Source organism: Hyperolius riggenbachi, chromosome 6 (assembly GCF_040937935.1).
Source record: "Hyperolius riggenbachi isolate aHypRig1 chromosome 6, aHypRig1.pri, whole genome shotgun sequence".
Lineage (NCBI taxonomy): Eukaryota > Metazoa > Chordata > Amphibia > Anura > Hyperoliidae > Hyperolius > Hyperolius riggenbachi.
This window is the reverse complement of record NC_090651.1, coordinates 321,509,576-321,535,461: the sequence shown is the minus strand read 5'-3', so window position 1 is coordinate 321,535,461 and position 25,886 is coordinate 321,509,576. Positions and strand designations below refer to the sequence as shown.

The 25,886-nt window shown below is 47.8% G+C and overlaps 1 protein-coding gene across 2 annotated transcripts in view; it reads right to left on the bottom strand.

Annotated features, from left to right (window-relative positions):
• The window catches only part of LOC137521736 (phospholipase A2 inhibitor gamma subunit B-like), a 68,372-nt gene that overhangs the window by 36,780 nt on the left and 5,706 nt on the right, over window positions 1–25,886 (bottom strand). The window lies entirely within an intron of this gene.

Here is a 25,886-nt window from a genome sequence, read left to right as displayed (position 1 = left end):
CTAAGCCTCAGTGGGAGGGTAGGGCTATCTATATATCTATCTATATATATATATATACATATACATACACACACACACATACATTAGGCTCTAGACTACAGTACACTACAGTACTTACACTACATAATATAGACATATGGCAATGGTAGGGATTAGATTGTGAGCTCCTTTGAGGGACAGTTAGTGACATCTCTCTCTCTCTCTCTCTCTCTCTCTCTCTCTCTCTCTCTCTCTCTCTCTCTCTCTCTCTCTCTCTCTCTCTCTCTCTCTCTATATATATATATATATATATATATATATATATATATATATATACACAGTGGAGGAAATAATTATTTGACCCCTCACTGATTTTGTAAGTTTGTCCAATGACAAAGAAATGAAAAGTCTCAGAACAGTATCATTTCAATGGTAGGTTTATTTTAACAGTGGCAGATAGCACATCAAAAGGAAAATCGAAAAATAACCTTAAAGAGAACCCGAGGTGGGAATTACTTTTACTATTGGGGCACAGAGGCTGGTTGTGCGCACTAAGACCAGCCTCTGTTGCCCCATCGTGTGCCTCCATGTCCCCCCTGCTCGCCGCTATACCCCCCGCATTGCTGGCGACACGCAGCGTGTCGCCAGCTCAATGTTTACCTTGCGCTGTCAGTCAGCGCTGCTCCCCTGCCTCCTCCGCATCGGCGCACCCGCCCGTGTCCCTTCCCTCCCGCTGATAGGAGGGAAGTGACGCGGCGGGTGGCGCCGATGCGGAGGAGGCGGGGGAGCGGCGCTGACTGACAGCGCAAGGTAAACATTGAGCTGGCGACACAGCCAGCAATGCGGGGGGTATAGCGGCGAGCAGGGGGGACATGGAGGCACACGATGGGGCAACAGAGGCTGGTCTTAGTGCGCACAACCAGCCTCTGTGCCCCAATAGTAAAAGTAATTCCCACCTCGGGTTCTCTTTAAATAAAAGATAGCAACTGATTTGCATTTCATTGAGTGAAATAAGTTTTTGAACCCCTACCAACCATTAAGCGTTCTGGTTCCCACAGAGTGGTTAGACACTTCTACTCAATTAGTCACCCTCATTAAGGACACCTGTCTTAACTAGTCACCTGTATAAAAGACACCTGTCCACAGAATCAATCAATCAGACTCCAAACTCTCGAACATGGGAAAGACCAAAGAGCTGTCCAAGGATGTCAGAGACAAAATTGTAGACCTTCACAAGGCTGGAATGGGCTACAAAACCATTAGCAAGAAGCTGGGAGAGAAGGTGACAACTGTTGGTGCGATTGTTCGAAAATGGAAGGAGCACAAAATGACCATCAATCGACCTCGCTCTGGGGCTCCACGCAAGATCTCACCTCGTGGGGTGTCAATGGTTCTGAGAAAGGTGAAAAAGCATCCTAGAACTACACGGGAGGAGTTAGTGAATGACCTCAAATTAGCAGGGACCACAGTCACCAAGAAAACCATTGGAAACACATTACACCGCAATGAATGAAAATCCTGCAGGGCTCGCAAGGTCCCCCTGCTCAAGAAGGCACATGTGCAGGCCCGTCTGAAGTTTGCCAATGAACACCTGAATGATTCTGTGAGTGACTGGGAGAAGGTGCTGTGGTCTGATGAGACCAAAATAGAGCTCTTTGGCATTAACTCAACTCGCTGTGTTTGGAGGAAGAAAAATGCTGCCTATGACCCCCAAAACACCGTCCCCACCGTCAAGCATGGGGGTGGAAACATTTTGCTTTGGGGGTGTTTTTCTGCTAAGGGCACAAGACAACTTAATCGCATTAACGTGAAAATGGACGGAGCCATGTATCGTGAAATCCTGAACGACAACCTCCTTCCCTCTGCCAGGAAACTGAAAATGGGTCGTGGATGGGTGTTCCAGCACGACAATGACCCAAAACATACAGCAAAGGCAACAAAGGAGTGGCTCAAGAAGAAGCACATTAAGGTCATGGAGTGGCCTAGTCAGTCTCCGGACCTTAATCCAATAGAAAACCTATGGAGGGAGCTCAAGCTCAGAGTTGCACAGAGACAGCCTCGAAACCTTAGGGATTTAGAGATGATCTGCAAAGAGGAGTGGACCAACATTCCTCCTAAAATGTGTGCAAACTTGGTCATCAATTACAACAACAACAACAACAAATAACATTTGTAAAGCGCTTTTCTCCCGTGGGACTCAAAGCGCATAAGCATGGCTCCGACCATCGTGGTACAGAGGAAGAATTTTATAAATCTGGAAATGCCAGGCTAAACAGGTGGCTTTTCAGTCTGGATTTGAATAGCTCCAGGGATGGTGCTGTCTTTACTGGGTGTGGTAGGGAGTTCCAAAGAGTAGGGGCAGCATGACAGAAGGCTCTGTCTCCAGATTTTTTGAGGTGCACTCTTGGAGTGACCAAGTTTATAGAACTTGCTGATCTGAGGTTGTGAGAGGTGTGGTGCAGCTTCAGCAAGTCCTTCATGTATCCAGGGCCCAGATTGTGCAGGGATTTGAATGTCAGCAGTCCAATCTTGAAGAGTATTCTCCATTCTACTGGTAGCCAGTGCAGTGAGCGAAGGATCGGTGTAATGTGACAGTGGCGAGGCTGGTTTGTTAGCAATCTGGCAGCAGCATTCTGCACTAATTGCAGGCGACGCAGGTCCTTTTTGGGGAGGCCAGCATAAAGGGCATTGCAGTAGTCCAGCCGTGATGTGATGAAGGCGTGGACCAGGGTTTGAAGATCCTCTGGGGGAATCAGATGTTTAATCTTTGCAATGTTCTTCAGATGAAAGAAGGAAGATTTAACTACAGATGAAATTTGGTTTCTGAAACTCAATTCCCCATCGATTAGTACGCCAAGGCTGCGCACAAGGTTGGAGCTGTTTATGTCTGAATTCCCAATCCTGATTGGTGTTGCTTTAGGATAGAGCGGTTTTGATGGCGGGCACTGGCTTTGGACAAACAGGACCTCAGTTTTGTCAGCATTCAGTTTCAACCAGTTATCATTCATCCATGCCTGAAGCTCAGCTAAGCAAGAGTTTATTTTTGGGGTAGGGTCTGTTCCACCAGGTTTGAAGGACAGGTATAGCTGTGTGTCATCGGCGTAGCAGTGGTACGTCAGGCCATGTCGTTGGATAAGTGTACCGAGTGGCAACATGTAGATTGCAAACAGCAGAGGGGATAGGATTGATCCTTGTGGCACTCCGAATTGTAGAGGTGCAGGTTTGGACATTATAGGTCCTAGGCATACTCTCTGTGTTCTGTCAGTCAGGAATGATCTGAACCACTGGAGGACTGATCCACTGATGCCACAGTACTCCTGCAGTCTGTTAAGCAGGATTTCATGGTCAACTGTATCAAAAGCAGCTGAGAGATCCAACAGGATTAGGATGGAGCATTCCCCTCTGTCCCTTGCCATGAGCAGATCGTTGCAGACTTGGATGAGGGCCGTTTCACAGCTGTGGTGTTTCTTAAAGCCAGATTGTAGAGGGTCCAGGATGTTGTTTACTGACAGCCTGGTTTCAAGTTGCAGATAGACAGCCTTTTCAATAACTTTACCTAAGAAGGGGAGGTTGGAGACAGGTCTGTAGCTGCTCATAGCATCTGGATCCGTGGAAGGTTTTTTAAGAAGGGGCTTGATGATTCCTTCTTTTAGAGAGGTAGGAAACCTCCCTGCTTGCAGAGAGCAATTTACTATTTTGTGAAATGCTGGACCAAGCAGGTCAGAACATTTCAGCATATGTTTAGTTGGTCCAGGGTCCAGGTCGCAGGTTGTCTGGCGGAGACGACAGAGGATGTCTGAGATCTCTTCCTCACTAATACTTTTGAAGTCAGTCCAGGGTGTTAGGCTGTTTTTGCAGCTATTTCCATTAGTTGCATGAGTCTTGGGTGCTGTGGACTGAATGAGAGACCGAATAGAAGATACTTTGTCAGCAAAGTAGCAAGCAAATTTCTCGCATAGCTCCTTTGAGGGAGTTATAGTAGGTTTTAGACAGGATGGATTACATAGTCTATCAACTGTGCGGAATAGTTGGGCTGGTCTGTTGGCGGCCTTTGCGATCTCCTGTGATAGGTAGGAGGATTTTTTCTTGGTGATCGCATTTTGGTAGCTTTCCAGGTGAGAGACAAGGGTGTGTTTATCTTTTGAATTCTGAGATTTTCGCCACTTCCTTTCTAGTCTGCGCACTTCTTTCTTTTGGTCCTTTAGTGAGCTGTCAAACCACCGTGCATAGTGAAGTGGTGTAGACCGTTTGATGCGAACTGGAGCGAGGGCGTCATAGGCAGATGACACTGCATGGTTGTATATCAGGACCATGGAGTCTGGGTCTGCGCAATGATTGGTTAATGCGTCGAAGTTGAGGATATTCTGAACGTGCTGGGGTGAGACATCTTTCAGTGAACGGTATCTTTTGAGTTCTTTCCCTCTGTGTTTTATCGCTGGTGCTGTCAGAGAGAAGTGGATGGTGTGGTGGTCTGACCATACCACTGGGTTTATATCCATGTGTGATATTAAAAGTCCGGAATGAAATATAAGATCCAGGGTGTGCCCTTTCGTGTGGGTGGGGAGGTTGACAGCCTGAGAGAGACCCAGTTCACTCATTATGAGAAGTAGTTCACTTCCTAGCTGGGAGTCGTGATCATCCACCCATGCATTGAAGTCTCCCAGGATGATCCATCTAGGGTGTTCCACTGTTAGGCAGGATAAGAGTTCAGATATTTCCTTAAGAAAGGCTGGACCATTTTTTGGGGGGCGGTATATGAGCAATATGTTGATGTTTACTTCTGCTGACAGTTGAGCTGCAAGACATTCAAAGGTTTCAGTGGGGCCTATGGGCAGGGGCCTTATGTTCAAAGAGGATCTGAAGCATATGGCAACCCCCCCACCCTTGCCGACTTGTCTCTCACAGTGCAAGATTGAATAATTAGCCGGCACGGTTGCTTCAAGAGTTGGGCCAATTACAAGAAACGTTTGACCTCTGTGCTTGCAAACAAGGGTTTTTCCACTAAGTATTAAGTTTTTTATTGTTAGAGGGTTCAAAAACTTATTTCACTCAATGAAATGCAAATCAGTTGCTATCTTTTATTTAAGGTTATTTTTTCGATTTTCCTTTTGATGTGCTATCTGCCACTGTTAAAATAAACCTACCATTGAAATGATACTGTTCTGAGACTTTTCATTTCTTTGTCATTGGACAAACTTACAAAATCAGTGAGGGGTCAAATAATTACTTCCTCCACTGTATTATATATATATATATATATATATATATATATATATATATATATATATATATATATATATATATATATATATATATATATATATATATATTTATATTATGTGTATGTGTGTATATATATTAGAGCTATAAGAAGTGTTTCTGATGCGGACACCAGGATATTTAATGTAAGAGCGGGTGTCCTGAATAGTTTACTGCATTCTATTGTATATTATTATTATTTAGTATTCATATAGCGCCGACATCTTCCGCAGCGCTGTACAGCGTATATTGTCTTGTCACTAACTGTCCCTCATGCTGCGCATAGACGGTACGTCGAGCCGCTGATGGCTCGATTGATAATTTCCGACAGGTCCGATCACCGCGGCGGATCGATTCTGCGCTTGATCCCCGCGGGCGGACAATAGAAAAAAACGAGCGGCTTATAAGAAGCGCTCGCGGGGACGAGCGGCAATCGATCCACGCGGACGCGCCGGCATTGAGCCAACTGCTCGATTCCAGCGCATAAACGTACCGTCTATGCCCAGCATCAGAGGAGCTCACAATCTAATCCCTACCATAGTAGGGTAGGGATTAGATTGCAAGGCGAAAGCGCTAACCACTACGCCACCGTGCTGCCCATACTACGCCACCTGCTGCCCATCACTACTGTTCCCCTTTAACAAGTCCATTTATAGGGGAATCAATAATGACATAACTAGATTAAGAAGATATGATGAAAGGTCTTTCAGTTGAAATACTGCCTCTAAATTTGTTTGTAATACCAGTGACCCCCCCTCCTTCCCCCCTCTTAGCAATTAACAAAAATCACAGAAACTGTGGATGCTTTGTTTAGATTTCTCCCGATTTTGACATCCATGACTCATGCTGCCCCGCAGTTACCACATTACACTGGTCGCCTCACAGTACACTTTAACTAGTTCACCACTAAGAGTTTTTTCCCTTTAGGACCAGAGTAGTTTTTACCTTTCAGCTCTCCTCCCGTTCATTCCCAATAACTCTATCACTACTTATCACAACAAAATGATTTATATCCTTTTTTTTCACCACCATTTAGGCTTTCTTTGGGTGGTACATTAAGCTAAGAATTATTTTATCCTAAATGCATTTTAATAGGAATAATAAGAAAAAAAAAATGGGGAAAAAAAAAATCATTGTAGCGACGGTAGACAAATATCTACACCTCTGGGACTTCACATGTAGAGATGGCCCGAACGGTTCGCACGCAAACTTGTTCATGTGAACTCTGCTGGTTCGCGTTTGCGGTGAACCGCGAACTTTATGCGAGTACGACCCGCCCCCCATACTACATCATTAGGGTCAACTTTGACCCTCTACACAGTCAGCAGGCACAGGGTAGCCAATCAGGCTACGCTCCCTCCTGGAGCCCCCCCCCCCTTATAAAATGCAGGCAATGTCAGGCATTTCACTCATTCATGTGCTGGCAGTAATTAAAGAAAGGAGAGAACCTTGCTGCTGCTGACATTGGGAAAGCTTAGTTAGGCTCTTGTGTCATGCTTGTTAGGTTGCTCCTTCTTGCTGATCTTATTGCTAAAAAGCACTCCTCATCCTCAACAGCTCTTTTGAGAGCTAATGTTGTTCTCGTAATCTTTTTTTCTTTGTGTGTGTGTGTCCCACAGACACGTGTTGCATTGCATATACAGCCTTGGCAATTCCTACTGTGCCACTGCCAGGGCCCAGCACATTCAGTGACTACCTGTGTGTGACAGCTGCACTTTTGTAATACCAATCACTGCATATACCCACCTGTTCAGTGCACCTATCTAAGTGAGCGCACGCAGTGTCACTGCACCTGTTCACGGTACGTGTGAGTGTGTGTGTGTGTGTGTGTGTGTGTGTGTGTGACAGCTGCACATTTGTAATAACAATCACTGCATACCCACCTGTTCAGTGCACCTACGTACCTAAGCACACGCAGTGTCACTGCACCTGTTCACAGTACCTGTGTGTGTGTGACAGCTGCAAATTTGTGATTCCAGTCAATGCATAATTGTTCACAGTACCTGTGTGACCGCACGCTGTGTAATATACCAGTCCGTGCATACCTGTTAACTGCACCTGTGTGACAGCTGCACATTGTATTGTAATACCATTCGCTGCATACCTTTCACTGCACCTGTGTGACTTCACATTGTATTAGTCAAGTAAGTGCATACCTTTCACTTCATCCCCCTCGATCTGGACAAAACAACAGGCAGAGCCAGGGGCAGACCCAGAGGCAGGCCACCCGGCAGGTCTGTTCGAGGTCGTGCTGACGTGATTTCGTGCGGCCCTGGACCAAAGTACAGTGCTCAGAAGAAGGCACGTCCCATCAACTCCAAAGATTGTCAGGACGTGGTTGAATATTTTAACACAGAACACTTCATCTTCCGCAGCCACCAGCGCTATTACAAGCACCACATCCCCTGCATTTGACACTTCGCAGGAGTTATTTGGTGGGGAACTAACTGATTCACTGGCATTATTGTTACAACCAGATGAAGGCGCTAAGCAAGTTACACCACCTCATATGTCTGAGTTAGGCGACATTGAGGAGGAGGAGGAGGATGAAGTACCTGCTGTTGATGCAGTTTATGAGGTGGTGTCTGAGGCAAGCGAAGCTGGGGATTGTGATGATACGGATGCCACGTGGGATCCTAAGAGACAAGGTGACCAAGGGGACAGTTCAGAGGGGGTAGTCAGAGAGGAGTAGGAGGAGACGAGTTGCTGAAAGAAGCAGGGGGAGCTCGTCTTCAGAAACAGCTGGTGGCAGTGTCCGGCGCCATGTATCGCCACCTATGGACAGCCAGCCAACATGCCCTTCAACATCAGCTGCTGATGCCACCATAGTGCCATCACTCCAGGGGAGCTCAGCGGCTTGGAAATTTTTTAGTGTGTCTGCCTTAGATCAGAGCAATGCCATCTGTTCACTCTGCCTCCAAAAATTGAGCCGTGGAAAGGCCAACAGACGCGTAGGGACAACTGCCTTACGAAGGCACATGGAGAAAAGGCACAAACTGCAATGGGAAGAGCACCAGAGGAAAAGCAGCACACAAAAGCCAAGCCACCCTCCTTCTCCTCTTCCTCCTTCAGGTGCATCATCTTCAGCCGCTTTCTCCCTTGCACCTTCACAATCACAGCCACCCTCCTCCACTCCGCCTCTCACCGTGAACAGCTCCTGCTCCTCTGACCACAGCAGCAGCCAGGTGTCCGTGAGGGCAATCTTTGAGCGGAAGAAGCCAATGTCTGCCAGTCACCCCCTTGCCCAGCGTCTGACAACTGGCTTGGCAGAACTGTTAGCCTGCCAGCTGTTACCATACCAGCTGGTGGACTCTGGGGCCTTCCGAAAATTTGTGGCCATTGGGACACCGCAGTGGAAGATACCAGGCCGCAATTATTTCTCCAAAAAGGCGATACCCAAACTGTACCGTGAAGTTGAGAGGCAAGTGGTGTCATCTCTGGCACACAGCATTGGGTCAAGGGTCCATCTGACCACGGATGCCTGGTCTGCCAAGCACAATCAGGGTAGGTGCATTACTTTCACAGCCCATTGGGTCAACCTGGTCACCGCTGGCAAGCAGGAAGTATGTGGCTGTGCAGAGGACCTACTTGTGACACCTCCACGGCTTGTAGGCAGGCCTGCTGCCACCTCCTCTCCTCCTGCTACATCCTCTTCGCTGTCCTCCTCCTCGGCTGAGTGGCAGTTCAACTCTACTGGTGTTGCGATCTCCTGTCCAGCTACACAGCCCCAGCTCCCCAGGGCCTATGCTGCATGCCAGGTACGACAGTGTCACGCCATCTTAGACATGTCTTGCCTCAAACCGGAGAGTCACACTGGGGCAGCTCTCCTTGCTGCTCTGAACAAACAGGTGGATCAGTGGCTGACCCCGCACCAACTGGAGATCGGCAACGTGGTGTGTGACAACGGCAGCAATCTCATTTCGGCTTTGAATTTGGGAAAGTTGACACATGTACCCTGCATGTGCTGAATCTCGTAATTCAGAGATTTGTGTGTAAGTACCCAGGCTTAAAGGACATCCTAAAGTAGTCCAGGAAGGTGTGTGGGCTTTTCAGGCGGTCTTACACGGCCATTGCACGTTTTGCCAATATTCAGCGGAGAAACTTGCCGGTGAGAAGCTCGATTTGCAATAGCCCAACTCGCTGGAATTCGACCCTCCTGGTGTTCAACCGCCTGCTACAAAAGGAGAAAGCTGTCAAACAGTATCTCTACAACTACAGTCAACTATCTGGGGAGATGGGGATGTTCTGGCCAAAGCACTGGACACTCATGCGAAATGCCTGCAGGCTCATGCGGCCGTTTGAGGTGACAAACCTTGTGAGTCGCAGTGAAGACGGCAAGGCGCCATCAGCGACTTGATCCCGTATGCTTTCTTCCTGGAGCGTGCCGTGCGTAGAGTGGTGGATGAAGCTGTGGAGGAATGTGAACAGGAGGAAGAGTTGTGGGATCAATTCTCATCAGAACCAGATGTTTCCTGAACACCTGTGGCAGCACAGAGGGGGGGAGGAGGAAGAGTCGTGTGGGGAAGAGGAGTCAGATAAGGAAGGTGTTGTTTTGGAGGAGGAGGCGGCAGAAGAACAACCACAGCAGGCATCGCAGGGGGCTTGTGCTGCTCAACTTTCCAGTGGTATTGTTCGTTAGCTGACATCACTGAGGAAGAGCAAGAGGAGATGGATAGTACGTCTTCATCCAATTGTGTGCAGATGCTGTCCAGCCTGTTGAGGGATCACCGTATAAAAAAAACTCAAAGGGAATGAGCTGTACTGGGTGGCCACGCTACAAGACTCTTGGTATAAGCACAAAGTGGCGGAGAGGTTTCCAACTCACCTGAAGGCAGAAAGGATGCAGCACTTGCAGAACAAGCTGGCAACTATGCTTTACAGTGCGTTTAAGGATGATGTCACAGCACAACAAAATAAAGGCACCACTGCCCGTAATCCTTCTCCCATGTCCACGCAGGCAAGGACAGGACGCTCCAGCGATCTCATAGTGATGTTGGACATTCTTTAGTCCAACGCCTTGCCTTAGCCCTTCCGGATCCACCCTCCACCAACGCCTCGACCGGCAGGTAGCCGACTACCTGGCCTTGACTGTGGATGTAGACACCGTGAGCAGCGATGAACCCTTGGACTACTGGGTGCGCAGACTTGACCTGTGGCCAGAGCTGTCCCAATTTGCCATCAAACTTCTGTCTTGCCCTGCCTCAAGCGTCCTGTTAGAAAGGACCTTCAGCACAGCTGGAGGCATTGTCAGCGAGAAGAGAAGTCACCTAAGTAAAAACAAAAAAGGGTTTAGTACCTCACCTTTATCAAAATAAATGAGGCATAGATCCTGGAGGGCTACTGCCCGCCTGGAGACTTAAGGCTCATACACACATCAGACCATAGTCTTTGGAAAATGAAAGATCACAGGCCAATTTTACCCCCTTCCATGTAGTATGAGAGCCATACCTACACAGTCTATTCTATGGAGCTGAACTCCCATCAGACAGAAATCTTTGCAAGATGCTGCACACACAGATGCTGTACAGACACAAAATATCAGTATCTGCAAAAGATCTGTTCCTGCCAAAGATCCGTTCCTGCAAAATGCATTCATAGTCTATGATATCTGCAAATCATCATACACACCTTGTTTAACAGACATTCATCTGCAGATCAGATCCACCAGGATGGATTTTCAGATCTGCAGATGACTGTCTGATCTGCAGATGAATGTCAGTTAAACAAGGTGTGTATGATGATCTGCAGATCTCAGACTATGAATGCAATTTGCAGGAATTGATCTTTGGCAGGAACAGATCTTTTGCAGATGCTAATCTTTTGTGTCTGTACAGCATCTGTGTGTGCAGCATCTTGCAAAGATTTTTTACTGATGTGGAGTTTAGTTCCATAGAAAAAACTGTGTAGAGTATGGCTCTCATACTATATGAAGGGTGGTAAGATTGGTCTGTGATCTTTCATTTTCCAAAGACTATAGTCTGATGTGTGTATGAGCCTTAAGTCAGTCCCCACACACAGCATCTCTGCCTGCACGCTGTGTGGCTGGCTGCCTGCCCCAAGACTAAGTCGTTCCCCACACAGCATCTCTGCCTGCAGGCCACTTGACTGCCTTCTCCGCCACCACCAACAGGGTCCAGGACTACAGGTGGATTCCTGAATTTTTAAGGCAGCCGCTAACAAAAACAATCAATTTTTTCTAGTGTGTGTACATGCCTGCCTAATTTTTCTGGCTGCAACAACAAAACAAAAAGGCATGTACATGTGTCAATTCCCCCTCGTAATCGTTACCTTGCCGCGGTGATGCAACGAAGCTATGACCGCCGGCTATATGAGTGTCTCGGGGGGGGGGGGGGGGGGGGGGTCTGTCGCTGCTTCATTGTGGACAGACCAAATTCGATCAGCTGGACAGTCACTGTTCTGTCATCACGCTACCACAGCCAAGCGAGCATATGGGCTTGAAAACCGCCACGGCCTGCACTCTCACCATGGTGCGCACCAGTCCAGCACGGCCGTCACTACACAAATAGCTGTTTGCGGTGCGTTACACAGTGAGTTTGGTCTGTCAGTGTGAAGCAGTACACTAAGCACACTCCCTGATTGATGTATACACATGCAAGAGGTTTTAAAGCACTTTAGGCCTGCAATTTAGCATGCAATGTCATTTCTGCCCTTAAAACGCTGCTGTGCGTCACATCCAGATTTTTCCCCGGGACTTTTGGAGTGTATCCCACTCCGCCATGCCCCCCTCCAGGTGTTAGACCCCTTGAAACATCTTTTCCATCATTTTTCTGGCCAGCATAAATGTTTCTAGTTTTCAAAGTTCACCTCCCCATTGAAGTCTATTGCAGTTCGCGCTAACCGAACTTTTGCGGAAATTCGTGTTCTAGGTTCGCGAACCGAAAATCAGAGGCTCGAGCCATCTCTATTCACATGAAGTCCTGCGAGATGTAGATATACTGCACTTGGTGCAGTAACTAATTAAAGCAAACCTGAACTGAAAAATAAAAGTCCATATAACCATACACAGGTCATACTTACCTCCAGTGTAGTCTACTCGTCAATCTCTTTCTCCTCTCCCGTGTCTTGTTTGTCCACTGTGATCAATAGAATTCTCCATCCTACATTTTAACAATCGTGATGCCTCTGTAACAGCTTCCATGTCAGCACTCCGTTTTCCCTTTCTTTTTATTAAGCAGCCATCTTCAGCATTAAGATACAAGCTGATTTGCCGCATCCCCGCAGCAGAACGAGGTATTTATCCCCCTGAAATACCCAGGCAAAATTCTGTGATCGCAGAATTTTGCTTCCTGGAAGAGGCAGAGCTGTGCACAGTAGCTCTGCCTCTTCTCCAGTCAATCTCTGCCTCTCTCAGTCTTCTTTACCTGAAAGGGGCGGAGAGAGGCGGAGATTGACTGGATAAGAGGCAGAGCTACTCTCCCGGGCAACAAAATCTGCGACTTCAAAAGTCGTGAAATTTTGCCAGGGTATTTCAGGGGGGTAAATACCTTGTTCTGCTGCGGGGATGCAGCAAATCAGCTTGTATCTTAATGCTGAAGATGGCTGCTTCATAAAAAGAGAGGGGAAAAAAAAACATTTCACTTTTTTTACACTGTAACATCGCCCACTTGAGCCATAGGAAAACATGGACATTACCTTGCACATCAGTTGTCCTTTCAGTTATAACCGACAGCAACTGATATAGTGGAAAAGGGCCCTAAGGCTTTCATTTCTGACAAGATCTTGGACGGAATTATTGTTAGCAGAAAAGGGTGAGCTTCTTAGAGGAACTGATGGCGAGGTAAGTATTGTATTAATTTGCAGGTACATCATGTGTTTATTTTTAAAACTACATTTTTGGGACTATAAGACTCACTCCCCCCCCCCCCCCCCCCCCAAAACTGGAGAAAAAAAGTCACTGCGTCTTATTGTCCAAATGACTGACATTTAAGTGTGACAAACATGCAAAAGAATAAGAAATTAGGAAGTGTGTGTGTGTACGTGTGTGTACGTGTACGTGTGTACGTGTGTGTGTGTACGTGTGTGTGTGTGTGTGTACGTGTGTGTGTGTACGTGTGTGTGTGTACGTGTGTGTGTGCGTGTGTGTGTGTACGTGTGTGTGTGCACGTGTGTGTACGTGTGTACGTGTGTGTACGTGTGTATACGTGTGTGTACGTGTGTACGTGTACGTGTACGTGTGTGTAAGTGTACGTGTGTGTAAGTGTGCGTGTGTGTAAGTGTGCGTGTGTGTAAGTGTGCGTGTGTGTAAGTGTACGTGTGTGTAAGTGTACGTGTGTGTAAGTGTACGTGTGTGTAAGTGTACGTGTGTGTAAGTGTACGTGTGTGTATGTGTACGTGTGTACGTGTATGTACATGTACGTACGTGTGTGTGTACGTACGTACGTGTACGTGTGTACGTGTGTGTGCGTGTATGTGTGTGTGTGTATGTGCGTGTGCGTGTATGTGTGTGTGTATGTGCGTGTGTGTGTACGTGTGTGTGTACGTGTGTGTGTATGTACGTGTGTGTGTATGTACGTGTGTGTGTATGTACGTGTGTGTGTATGTACGTGTGTGTGTATGTACGTGTGTGTGTATGTACGTGTGTGTGTACGTGTGTGTGTATGTACGTGTATGTGTACGTGTGTGTACGTGTGTGTGTGTGTGTGTGTGTGTGTGTGTGTGTACGTGTGTGTGTGTGTACGTACGTGTGTGTGTACGTACGTGTGTACGTACGTGTGTGTACGTACGTGTGTGTGTACGTACGTGTGTGTGTACGTACGTGTGTGTACGTACGTGTGTGTGTACGTACGTGTGTGTACGTACGTGTGTGTGTACGTACGTGTGTGTGTACGTATGTGTATGTGTGTGTGTGTACGTGTGTGTGTACGTGTGTGTGTACGTGTGTGTGTGTACGTGTGTGTGTGTGTACGTGTGTGTGTGTACCTGTGTGTGTGTGTACCTGTGTGTGTGTGTACGTGTGTGTGTGAACGTGTGTGTGTGTGAACGTGTGTGTGTACGTAAGTGTGTGTGTGTGTGTGTGTGTACGTGTGTGTGTGTACGTATGTGTGTGTGTGTACGTGTGTGTACGTGTGTGTGTGTGTACGTGTGTGTGTGTACATGTGTGTGTGTGTACGTGTGTGTGTGTGTGTACATGTGTGTGTGTGTACGTGTGTGTGTACGTGTGTGTGTACGTGTGTGTGTACGTGTGTGTGTACGTGTGTGTGTACGTGTGTGTGTACGTGTGTGTGTGTGTGTGTGTGTGTGCACGTGTGTGTGTGCGCACGTGTGTGTGTGTGTGTGTGTGTACGTGTGTGTGGTTTTGTCCTCCAAACCTGGGTGCGTCTTATAGTCCGGAAAATACGGTAATTTTACTTGGTTCAGGTTCCCAGTAACCATTGTAGCCTGTAAACAGTTGGCAAGCTCTGTCATTTCTGAAATGCTGTCCCTCTTGGCTCAGTACCTGTCATGTTTTTTCCATGTCTGATCAAACACACTTTGACGGGTGCATGTCATATCAGTGCTGCTCAGTTCGGCACGGGGAGAGCTGAATGACGGCTTTCCCTGCTGCCGATAAACTCCGAGGCGGCGTTAAATACTATTCCCACTCCGAGTTGTCGCAACTCGGAGGGAGATGTAATTCGGGGTCTGGCAGCCGCCAGAGTCCCGAATTACCGCTACGCAGGGTACGCATCATAGCATTGCTGCTATGATGGCGCCCAGTTTTGGCGCTCGGCTCACAGATCCGCACGCCGAAATCAGCTGATTCGCACTTTGACACCCATGGCTGCTACATTGACATTGTCAATTCAGGGTCAGCAGTTCCACAAGGGCAAACTGTGCAATTGCTAAGGGCCCCAATTCTCCTCCCGTTATATGCTGGAGGTGTGGCATGAGCAGAGTGTCACCATCAGAGAGGTGACACCTGGGCGTTAATGCAGAGTGCACAGCGGAGTGTCATATCTCACCTCTCCTTTGTATGTTCCTTAGGACAGCCTCTGTTCTCCATGGCTACCCCAGCAGTTTCTCTGCCTCTGTCATCCACCGGCATATTGCATCAGTGTTTATATGCTTGTGAGGAACAGAGAAGAGGCACCAATGGAGAGGTATACGGGACTGGAGCATGTTCAGGAAGGAAGTGCAGCTGAGATATTACACTCCGCTGTGCTACTCTGTATTGATAGGAAGAAGGGGGTGGCGATGGTCACCTAACACTGCTATCTAGGAGGAGAAGAGGGACATAGGCTACCTAATACCTTTATATGGAGATTGGGCACAAAAGCCACCTAATACTGATTATTTGGGGGTAGAGGCACACAGGCCACCTATTATCATTATATAGGGGATGGGCACGAAACACAAAAGCCACCTAATACTGCAATCCAGGGGGAGGGCACACAGGCACCTAATACTGCAATCCAGGGGGAGGGCACACAGGCACCTAATACTGCAATCCAGGGGAGGGCACACAGGCACCTAATACTGCAATCCAGGGGAGGGCACACAGGCACTTAATATGACCATCGGGGGAAGGGGCACACAGGCGCCTAATACTGTCATCGGGGGGGGGGGGGTTGTTTTTTTGGTCTCTGGTACACTTTAACATAATGGGCTTGATTCACAAAGCGGTGCTAACTGTTAGCACGCCTGTGAAAACCCCCTTAGCATGTCTAAACAAGCTTTTCGCGCGTAAAACTTTATGCGCATAAAACTTTACGCGCGCACTGCACAGAGCACAGGGCGCTCCGCGCGAAGTGCCCATTAAAGCCTATGGGACTTAGCACGCGCATAAGACTTTGCGCGCGCAAAACTTTGTGCGCGATCTGATTGAGAAATCTGGTGCTAACCTACTTAGCACCCTGGTTAGCACGTCTAAAGACTTTAGACGTGCTAAGTAGGTTAGCACCGCTTTGTGAATCAAGCCCAATGTCTAGGAAAACTAGCTTCTAAAACAAGAATTTTGGGCCCATATTTATGTCAGCAAAATGGCTGCTGGGGATTCCCTGGTCCTGAAGGCCACACTAAAGTGGCAAAGCTAGCGTTTTTTTACATGAGTGGGGGGCACAGGGGACCAGGGCATCCCGTCATGGTCCCCTGGACCACCGATCAATGTGGAAAACTGCTTGTTCTGCCACTCTAACAGCGGCCATTTTGTTGGTGTCACTGTTTGCCGAGAATTTGTTGCCAAAGCCAATTTTTCACATCGGCAGAACTATAAACCGTGTGGACTTCAGTAGAAAATGCCTTCGAAACAAAAATTTAAACCCAAAATTCGGTATTTGCCTGCGGAACGCTGAATGTTGAGGACATCAGAATTCGGCTGTTCCGATGTGCCATGCATGGAGTCAGTGTAATGCTTTCTGCCTGATTGAATAAGCCTGTTTGTGAGCTGTTTTCTTTGTCTCCATCACAATAAGATAATTACCGGTAATAGTTTAGCTCTCCATCACCTTAGTAGTGTTTATTCTAAACAGTCTTCATTTCCCGGCACTGCGATTCTCCCGGGATGTGAGTCACCACACCGCTGCTGCTGCACTGTGCTGTATACATGCATGTATAGATTCCCAGCTGCAAACAGGAGCTAAATAGTCTTTGTAAAATCCTTTCTGCTTTACTGATAAGATTGGATACAATCTCCACAACATGAAAAAGGAATAAAGTAGTAAGGTCAAGGGAGGCGGTCACTAGCCCAGCATTGCTATGCAATACTTGCTTCTCTCTACCACTATTCTCCACATCCAAAATCTGCAAACCCACCAGCACCCATCTGTGCAAAAATGTTAGGTCTGCATTACATTAAAGAGAGCCCGATGTGGGCTCCAAATTAAAAATAGACTACCTAATCCGGTGGGCTGAGCGGATCAGGTAGCCGCAAAAAAAATGCAGCTCCTGTGGGCCACACTGGCCTCTGGGTCACGATGCTGGAATGAGAGACTGTCTCATTAACAGCGTGCAGGGAGGCAGGGGAGCGCAGGGGGCGCGGCCAGGGAGAGACAGCTGCCCAATGGCAGCTCTGGAAACCGTGTAGGACCGCCCCTGGCGGGCAATTTGAACAGGGAATTCCTCTCCCCTGTGTGTCGCCAACCTCGGGGGGCTATAGCGTGGCAATGGGGGGGGGGGGGGCAGAGAGCGGCGGTGTGGGGACACAGAGGCATGTCATGAGGCAGAGAACATGCCTCTGTATCCCATCTCCGCCTCCCCCCCCCCCCCTTAAGAACCACCTTGGGTTCTCTTTACAGTAAATTTCATGTAAACACATACAAATAAAACGTATGTTTCTTCCAACGTAAAATCTACTTTTCTCCTATATTGCTGTCACTTACAGTAGGTAGAAATCTCATGGAACTGGCAGGTTTACATGACTTCAGCCCATGTCTTCATGGGGGAGTCTCAGTATTGAATGTATTATTTACAAAAGCATGCTCTGGAAAGGATCTATACAAAGATACAGCCCCCCCCCCTTTCCTTTTAGCACCACACTATTTTGGAAGCTCAACTGAACAATTGCCATTCACTAAGTGCATTTGAAAATTCAGAGAACCACAGGATTCCCCACGAGGGGTTGGTCTAGTCCAAAACCTGTCAGATTTCTACTAACTACTGTAAGTGACAGCAACATAGAAGAAAAGTAATTTATAGCACAATTTACTCTTGATGAAATGTACTTTTTATTTACCTGTGTTTTCATGAATTTAACATTTTCAACTTTTTCGCGATAGTGGTCCTTTAAAGTGACCTAGCGACGGTGCTTGCTCAGTGCTTCCTCTAGCCCTATAAGCATTGAAGAGTCCCTCGCCGTCCTCCCGTTGCGCTCCGTTCATCTGTAATCAACCTCGGTAACTGGCTCCAGTCTGAGTCAGCCGGGGTCTTCTGCCCATGCGCGGACATTCTGCTCAGAAGATCCCGGCTGAGGTCACTGAGCCTGTTACCAGAGCGGTTTACCGCTAAACGGAGGACGGCGAGGGACGCATCCATGCTTATGGGGCTGGAGGAAGCCCCGGGTAAGGAAGGGGGGAGGGGGGGGGGGAAGAGAGCTTTGGATTTCACCGTCTCTGGTACACTGTAAATGCAGTTGACAGTTGCAAAAATAAACAAACCATTAATGTCTGTGTTTTTATGTTAACTCAGAGAAAGTCATTCTTGACTGTCCTACTCTGTGTCAATCAGGATATAATGCTGATATTATTGTTGGACACTGACGATCCCATTTTCATATCCAAAACATTCATGTCCAACATTACTTCAGCTACAGCTGCTGTGGCAATAAGGTTGCATATAATAACAATAATAATGAAACACTCGCACGGAAGATCCCAGCAGACTACGGCAAACCAACTGCCTAATTGCATAAAAATAATTGTAAGCTGAGTGAATTGTCTGAACCCTTGGAGCCAGAGCTTTCTGTTATGCTGTGTAACGATTGGTGTCAGCAACACAGATTTTTCTGATTATTGGTGATGCAGTATCACCAATAATACAGATGCTATACTTGATTATGTAGTGATCCGCAGAATCACCAATAATACTAGTATAGCTAGACACAGGACACCCAATGTGATATAGTGTTTGGTGCAACAGTAATTGGAGAGGTTATCTCCCGAGAAGCGGGAGATACAGACACTACTGCAGCCAAGGATTTCCTGAGAGGCAGGGAATCAGACTGTACTGCAGCCAGTGGACCTTAGAGAGGTAGAGACCCACTGGCTGTGCTGCAAGATGGTCTCCAGAGGAGCCGGTGACCATAGGCCTGATCTTGCAGCTAGTAACCACCTGAAGAGCAAGTGTCACAGATGTACAGTAAGGCTGATCACCCAAGGGCTAGGTGACTAAAGATGAGAGAGATGAATCTACCTGGCTATCTGGGGTTCTCTTTGGACAACTGCTGAATACAAAAGACAAGGCCATGCCTGGCTACATATCTGTAAGCAGTGGCTGCATGGTGTAATGGTTAAGGGTTCTGCCTCTGACACAGGAGACCAGGGTTCGAATCTCGTCTGTCTGTTCAGTAAGCCAGCACCTATTCAGTAGGAAACCTTAGGCAAGTCTTCCTAACACTGCTATCTTGTCTAATTTTTCTCTTGGATTGAGCATAAATGGTAAATGCTAGGCCAGCTTCAGTTAGTACTGTTGTGGTACAGCGGTTAAAGTACTTGCCCACCACACAGTGAGACCTGGGTTCAATTCTCAGCTATGGTATGTAAACTGGCTTTTGAAATAATATAATTCTCTGGAAGATGAGACCCTCCTCCCTCCGGTAGGAGGGAATAGGTAGAAGGGTGGAGGAGCCCACAAGAGCCTAATTAAAATCTCCCTAGCAGAGTGTGTAGCAGCTGTCCCTTAACTAATTAGTGTAGGCAGACAAGTGAGTCAAATGGTATAAGGACCTTGCTTGGAGGAGGGAGGGGGGCGGGCCTCCAGCATTGAGAGCAGTGTGTTTGGCAATGTGTCTGCTGACTGATGTAGAGGGTCAAAGTTTTGCTCCATAGAGCATTATGGGGCGAATCGAACTTCCGGGAAAGTTCGCGTTTGGTAGGCGACCGCGAACCACTGAAGTTCGCCTGGAACCGTTCGCCGGCGAATCGTTCGGGACATCTCTATAGGTGACAGTCAGAAAGGTCAGACTAGCCAGGTCGGCAACACACGGGCAGATAAAGTACAGAGGCGGAAGACTGATTCGGTATCCAGGTACAGGCAATGTTGGCAACAGATGGAAGTACCGAATCAGAGAACAGGAGAGTAGTCAGGAAAGCCAAAGGTCATAACAGGTAACAGTAACGTATCTCAGTCCTAGTCTTAGGTGTGAGGTCCTTGGTCTCAACACCTGGGAACTAATCTAACACATAAACAGTAGCAAGCAATAGTACTTTAAAGCTATCAACGGAATCTGACTCAGTGTGAATTCCCAGCTCCGGCTGGTTCTAACACACTGTGGGATCTGACTCAGGTCTGAGCGCTCACACGTAAATGTTCGCAACAGCAGACAACTTGCAACTGACAGGCAAGTCCTATATATACCAAACGCGCTCCACAGCGCCACCACAGTCACTCAGCCAATCCGGAGCATAGCTGGAGTCAGCTGATCGGCCTGATCAGCTGACTCCCCTTCTACTAGCATAAAGGTCCTGTCGCCTGGCGCGCGCGCGCGTAACTCTCCATCTGTGTGCACTAGAAGGACCAGGCAAACCAGCATCATGTTGCTGCGCGGCAGAAGCCGCCGGCTGGGACGCGGAGATAGCCGCCATGCCGCTTGCCCATGCGGCGGCATCTCCGCTATTCATTACTGAACCCCCCCCGAGGAGTGGACCCCGGACACTTCCTACCCGGTTTCTCAGGGTGTAAGTCATGAAACTTTTTTTTTTTAATTCCTCAGCATGCATGCGACAATCCGGCACCCAAGTTCTCTCCTCCAGACCATACCCCTTCCAGTGGACCGTATACTGCACAGAATTCTGCACCAATCGAGAATCCAAAATCTTCTCGATCTCATACTCGGGTTGGTCGTTAACCAACATGGGGGGAGGGGGGGGCGGGGGGGGGGGGGAAGAGGAATCCACGTGCACTACAGGCTTCAACAGAGACACATGGAACGATCTCACACCTTTCATGCTAGCTGGGAGATCAATCGCATACGTGACGTCATTAATCCTTCTGGACACCGGGTATGGTCCTACAAATCTGGGTCCCAATTTAGGTGACGGTTGCTTTAAAGCTAAATGCCAAGTAGATACCCACACCGTGTCCCCTGGGGAAAAAACTTCCACTCTACAGACCGTCTCTTATCCGCCTGTTTCTTCTGAGCCCGGAAGGCTTTTCCCAGATTCCTCTTAACCATTCCCCAAATCTCCCTCAATGCCCTTTGCCAATCCTCCAGGGCCGGAAATGGGGTAGATGTCACAGGTAATGGAGCAAACTTGGGAGATCTTCCCGAGACTACCTGAAACAGGGAGAATCCTTCAGATTGTTATGTGCAAACGGCAAAAACTTTACCCAATCAGACTGTGCATCTGCCACATAACATCTGATAAATTGCTCAAGGGACTGGTTAATTCTCTCGGTCTGGCCATTGGTCTGTGGGTGGTAGCCTGATGAAAATGAAAGGTCCATCTCCAGCTGATGGCAAAAGGCCCTCCAAAATGTTGACACGAACTGGACTCCCCGATCTGACACTACATTCTCCGGCATGCCATGCAGCCGGAAAATGTGCTGGATAAAGAGATCAGCCAACTCCTGGGCCGAGGGGAGTCCTTTCAGAGGAACAAAATGAGCCATCTTACTGAACCTACCTACTACCACCCAAATGACAGTCTTGCCCTCAGACTTGGGGAGTTCTCCCACAAAGTCCATCGACAAATTGGTCCAGGGTTCACTTGGCACTGGTAAGGGTTGCAGTGTACCCACTGGTGCCTGGCGAGAGGGCTTACTCCTGGCACAAACTGAGCACTCTCTTACAAACTCCTTACAATCATTTGCTAGCGTAGGCCACCAAGCACATCTGGCCAGCAAATCCTGGGTTTTGGCAGCCCAGGATGCCCCGCATTTTTTATGGGAATGGAAGAATTGTAAAAGTTGCAGGCGGAAAGGCAGTGGTACAAACATAACTCCCTCAGGCTTCCCTTCTGGAACATCCTGTTGATAAGGGCCTAGAGTAGCCGTCCAATCCTTCCAGGTCTCAGTAGATGCCAAGACTACTTTCTGAGGTAGGATGGTTTCTGGGGTTGAGGGTTGCACTGTCTCGGGCTCAAAACACCTAGATAGGGCGTCAGCTTTGATGTTCTCACTCCCTGGTGTATACGTTATGACAAATCTGAATTTTGAAAAGAACAAGGAGCAACAGGCCTGTCGAGGGCTAAGTCTTTTGGCCCCTTCTATGTACTCCAAGTTCTTATGATCCGTATAGACTGTGATAGTATGCTCTGCCCCTTCTAGCCAATGTCGCCATTCCTCGAAGGCTAATTTAATGGCCAAAAGCTCTCGATTGCCAATATCGTAGTTCTTCTCAGCAGGAGAGAACCTACGGGAAAAGTAAGCACAGGGGTGAAGTTTGCCCTGCAAACCAGAGCGTTGAGACAGTACAGCCCCAACCCCGACCTCTGAGGCATCGACCTCTACTATGAAGGGGAAGGTGACATCCACGTCTCAAAATGGGAGCAGAACAGAACAGTTTTTTCAATGTGGAGAAGGCAGAATGTGCCTCTGCTGATCAGTGGTACGTGTCAGCCCCTTTCTTGGTAAGACTGGTGAGGGTTGACACTACCAAGGAGAACCCCTTAATGAATCTCCTTTAGTAATTGGCAAAGCCCAAAAATCTTTGGAGTGCCTTCAAACCCACAGGTTGTGGCCACTCCATAACAGCCGAGACTTTTTCTGGATCCATGGAGAGACCAGATGTAGAGATAATATAACCGAAAAAAGGAACGGAAGTGACCTCGAAGAGGCACTTTTCTAACTTGGCATACAGTGAGTTCTGTCTTAATTTCATCAACACGAACTTGACATGTTTGCGATGTTCCGTCAGATTAGGAGAAAAAAAAAAAATCAGTATGTCGTCTAGATACACTAGCACGAATTTCCCCAGTACCTCCCTGAAAACCTCATTGATCAACTCCTGGAAGACGGCAGGGGCGTTACACAACCCGAAGGGCATAACCAGATACTTGTAGTGCCCGTCGGGTGTGTTGAACGCCGTCTTCCATTTGTCCCCATCTCTAATCCGTACCAGGTTGTATGCATCTCGTAAATTCAATTTGGAAAAAATACTGGCATTGGTCACCTGAGCGAATAAATCGTCAATCAAAGGCAAAGGGTAACGATTTTTTACTGTAATCTTATTTAAACCACGGTAGTCAATTCAGGGTCGGAGGCCTCCATCTTTTTTTTGTACGAAAAAGAATCCTGCCCCAGCTGGTGAGCGAGAAGGGCGGATGAAGCCCTTGGCCAAATTCTCTTTAATGTAATCTTGCATTGCCACTTTCTCAGGTCCTGACAGATTATACAGGTGACCCCTAGGAGGCATACAACCAGATCTTAAATCGATGGGACAGTCGAAGCTACGGTGAGGCGGGAGTTTATCTGCAGACTTGGGACAGAACACATCAGCGAATTCCGCATACTGTACTGGCACCCCTTTAACCTGAATCTTGGTAGCGCAAACAGCAACTTTCTCTAAACAATGATGATGACAATGGGCCGAACAGCTCTTTAGCTGAACTGAAGCCCAGTCAATCTGAGGAGAGTGAAGTTGTAACCAAGGCATACCGAGAATAATGGTAGAGGTTGCCATCTGCAGGACCAGGAACTGTAAACTCTCTTTATGCAACACCCCTACATTACACACCAACAAGGGGGTCTGAGAAAGAGGTTGTCTACTCTGTAATGGAGAGTCATCGACTGCAGTAACCAGAATCTGTCGGTCTAAAGGAAGTAAGGGAATTTCCAATTTCTTAGCAAAGTCATAATCTATGAACTTGGCTGCAGAGCCAGAGTCAACAAAGGCTTCGGTGGGAACAGTCTGACCCTCCCACGTGATAGAGCAGGGAAGGAGCAGACCATTACTGTTTAGAGGTAAAGACTGCTTGCCTAGGGTATTACCTCTGACTACACCTAGGCGGTAGCGTTTCCCGACTTCTTAGGACAATTCTGAACCCTGTGACCCTCCTCAGCACAGTATAAACAGATTTTTTCCGATTTCCTGCGATTCTTTTCCACCTGCGTCAATCTAGAGTGTCCGATTTGCATCGGCTCTGGCGGAGGTGACGAGGATGGAGAGGAGGCATAGGAGACATATCTTACAGCATTTCTACCCCGGGACTGTTTTTGATAGCGTAAGCGGCGATCTACCCGTACAGCTAAAGCGATTGCCTCGTCAATGGACTTGGGCTCCGGATGTCCCAACATCAAGTCAGAAACTGCATCAGATAAACCTGACAAAAAACAGTCTAACAGTGCATATGTTCCCCACCTAGCTGATACAGCCCACTTCCTGAATTCTGCTGCATAAACCTCTACCGGATCTCGACCCTGGCGCAAGGTCTTTAGCTTCCGTTCAGCGGTGGAAGCAATATCCGGATCATATATAATGGCCATGGCTTTAAAAAATTCCTGAACTGATGTCAGAGCCTCATGCTCTGCATGAAGACTATATGCCCATGTCTGTGAATCTCCTGACAGAAGGGTCTTTATAAACGTAACTCTCTGAGACTCAGTTCCCGATAGGGTAGGCCTCAACTCAAAATATGATAGTACTCGATTTCTGAAATTCTGAAAGTCAGATCTATGTCCAGAAAACTTTTCAGGTACAGACATGCGAAGGTCTGTAACTGGAGGGGATCGCACTGCATTCAAAGCCGTTTGGAGAACCTGTATTGACCCAGACAAAGCTGTGATTTGTGTCTGGTGGCCATCTAGCACCCTGATGAGATTATCCACCGAAGTGGCTAAACCGTCAACTCGGCTGTGTAGTGCGTCCATATTGTTTTGGTCTGCTGTTCTGTAACGATTGGTGTCAACACAGATTTTTCTGATTATTGGTGATCTGCAGTATCACCAATAATACAGATGCTATACTTGATTATGTGGTGATCTGCAGAATCACTAATAATACTAGTATAGCTAGACACAGGACACCCAATGTGGTATTGTGTTTGGTGCAACAGTAATTGAAGAGGTTATCTCTCGAGAAGCGGGAGATACAGACACTACTGCAGCCAAGGATTCCCTGAGGAGCAGGGAATCAGACTGGACTGCAGCCAGTGGACCTCTGAGGGGCAGAGTCCCACCGACTGTGCTGCCAGGTGATGATATGTAATGGAATGAGTGATTCAGATAGACCTGCAGCCGAGGATTTCCTGAGGAGCAGGAAATCAGATTGTACTGCAGCCAGTGGATACCTGAGGAGCAGGGATCACTGACTGGAGTAATGTGATGAGTATTGGTCTGCAGGTAGGGATTCCCTGAGGAGCAGGGAATCAGACTGTACTGCAGTCAAGGATTCCCTGAGAGGCAGGGAATCAGACTGTACTGCAGCCAGTGGACCTTAGAGAGGTAGAGACCCACTGACTGTGCTGCAGGATGGTCTCCAGAGGAGCCGGTGACCATAGGCCTGATCTTGCAGCTAGTAACCACCTGAAGAGCAAGTGTCACAGATGTACAGCAAGGCTGATCACCCAAGGGCTAGGTGACAGCCAGAAAGGTCAGACAAGCCAGGTCGGCAACACACGGACAGATAAAGTACAGAGGCGGAAGACTGATTCAGTATCCAGGTACAGGCAATGTTGGCAACAGATGATCAGATGGGCGGAAGTACCGAATCAGAGAAGAAGAGTGTAGTCAGGAAAGCCAAAGGTCATAACAGATAACAGGTAACAGTAACGTATCTCAGTCCTAGTCTTAGGTGTGAGGTCCTTGGTCTCAACACCTGGGAACTAATCTAACACATAAACAGTAGCAAGCAATAGTACTTTAAAGCTATCAACGGAATCTGACTCAATGTGAATTCCCAGCTCCGGCTGGTTCTAACACACTGTGGGATCTGACTCAGGTCTGAGCGCTCACACGTAAATGTTCGCAACAGCAGACAACTTGCAACTGACAGGAAAGTCCTATATATACCAAACGCGCTCCACAGCGCCGCCCCAGTCACTCAGCCAACCTGGAGC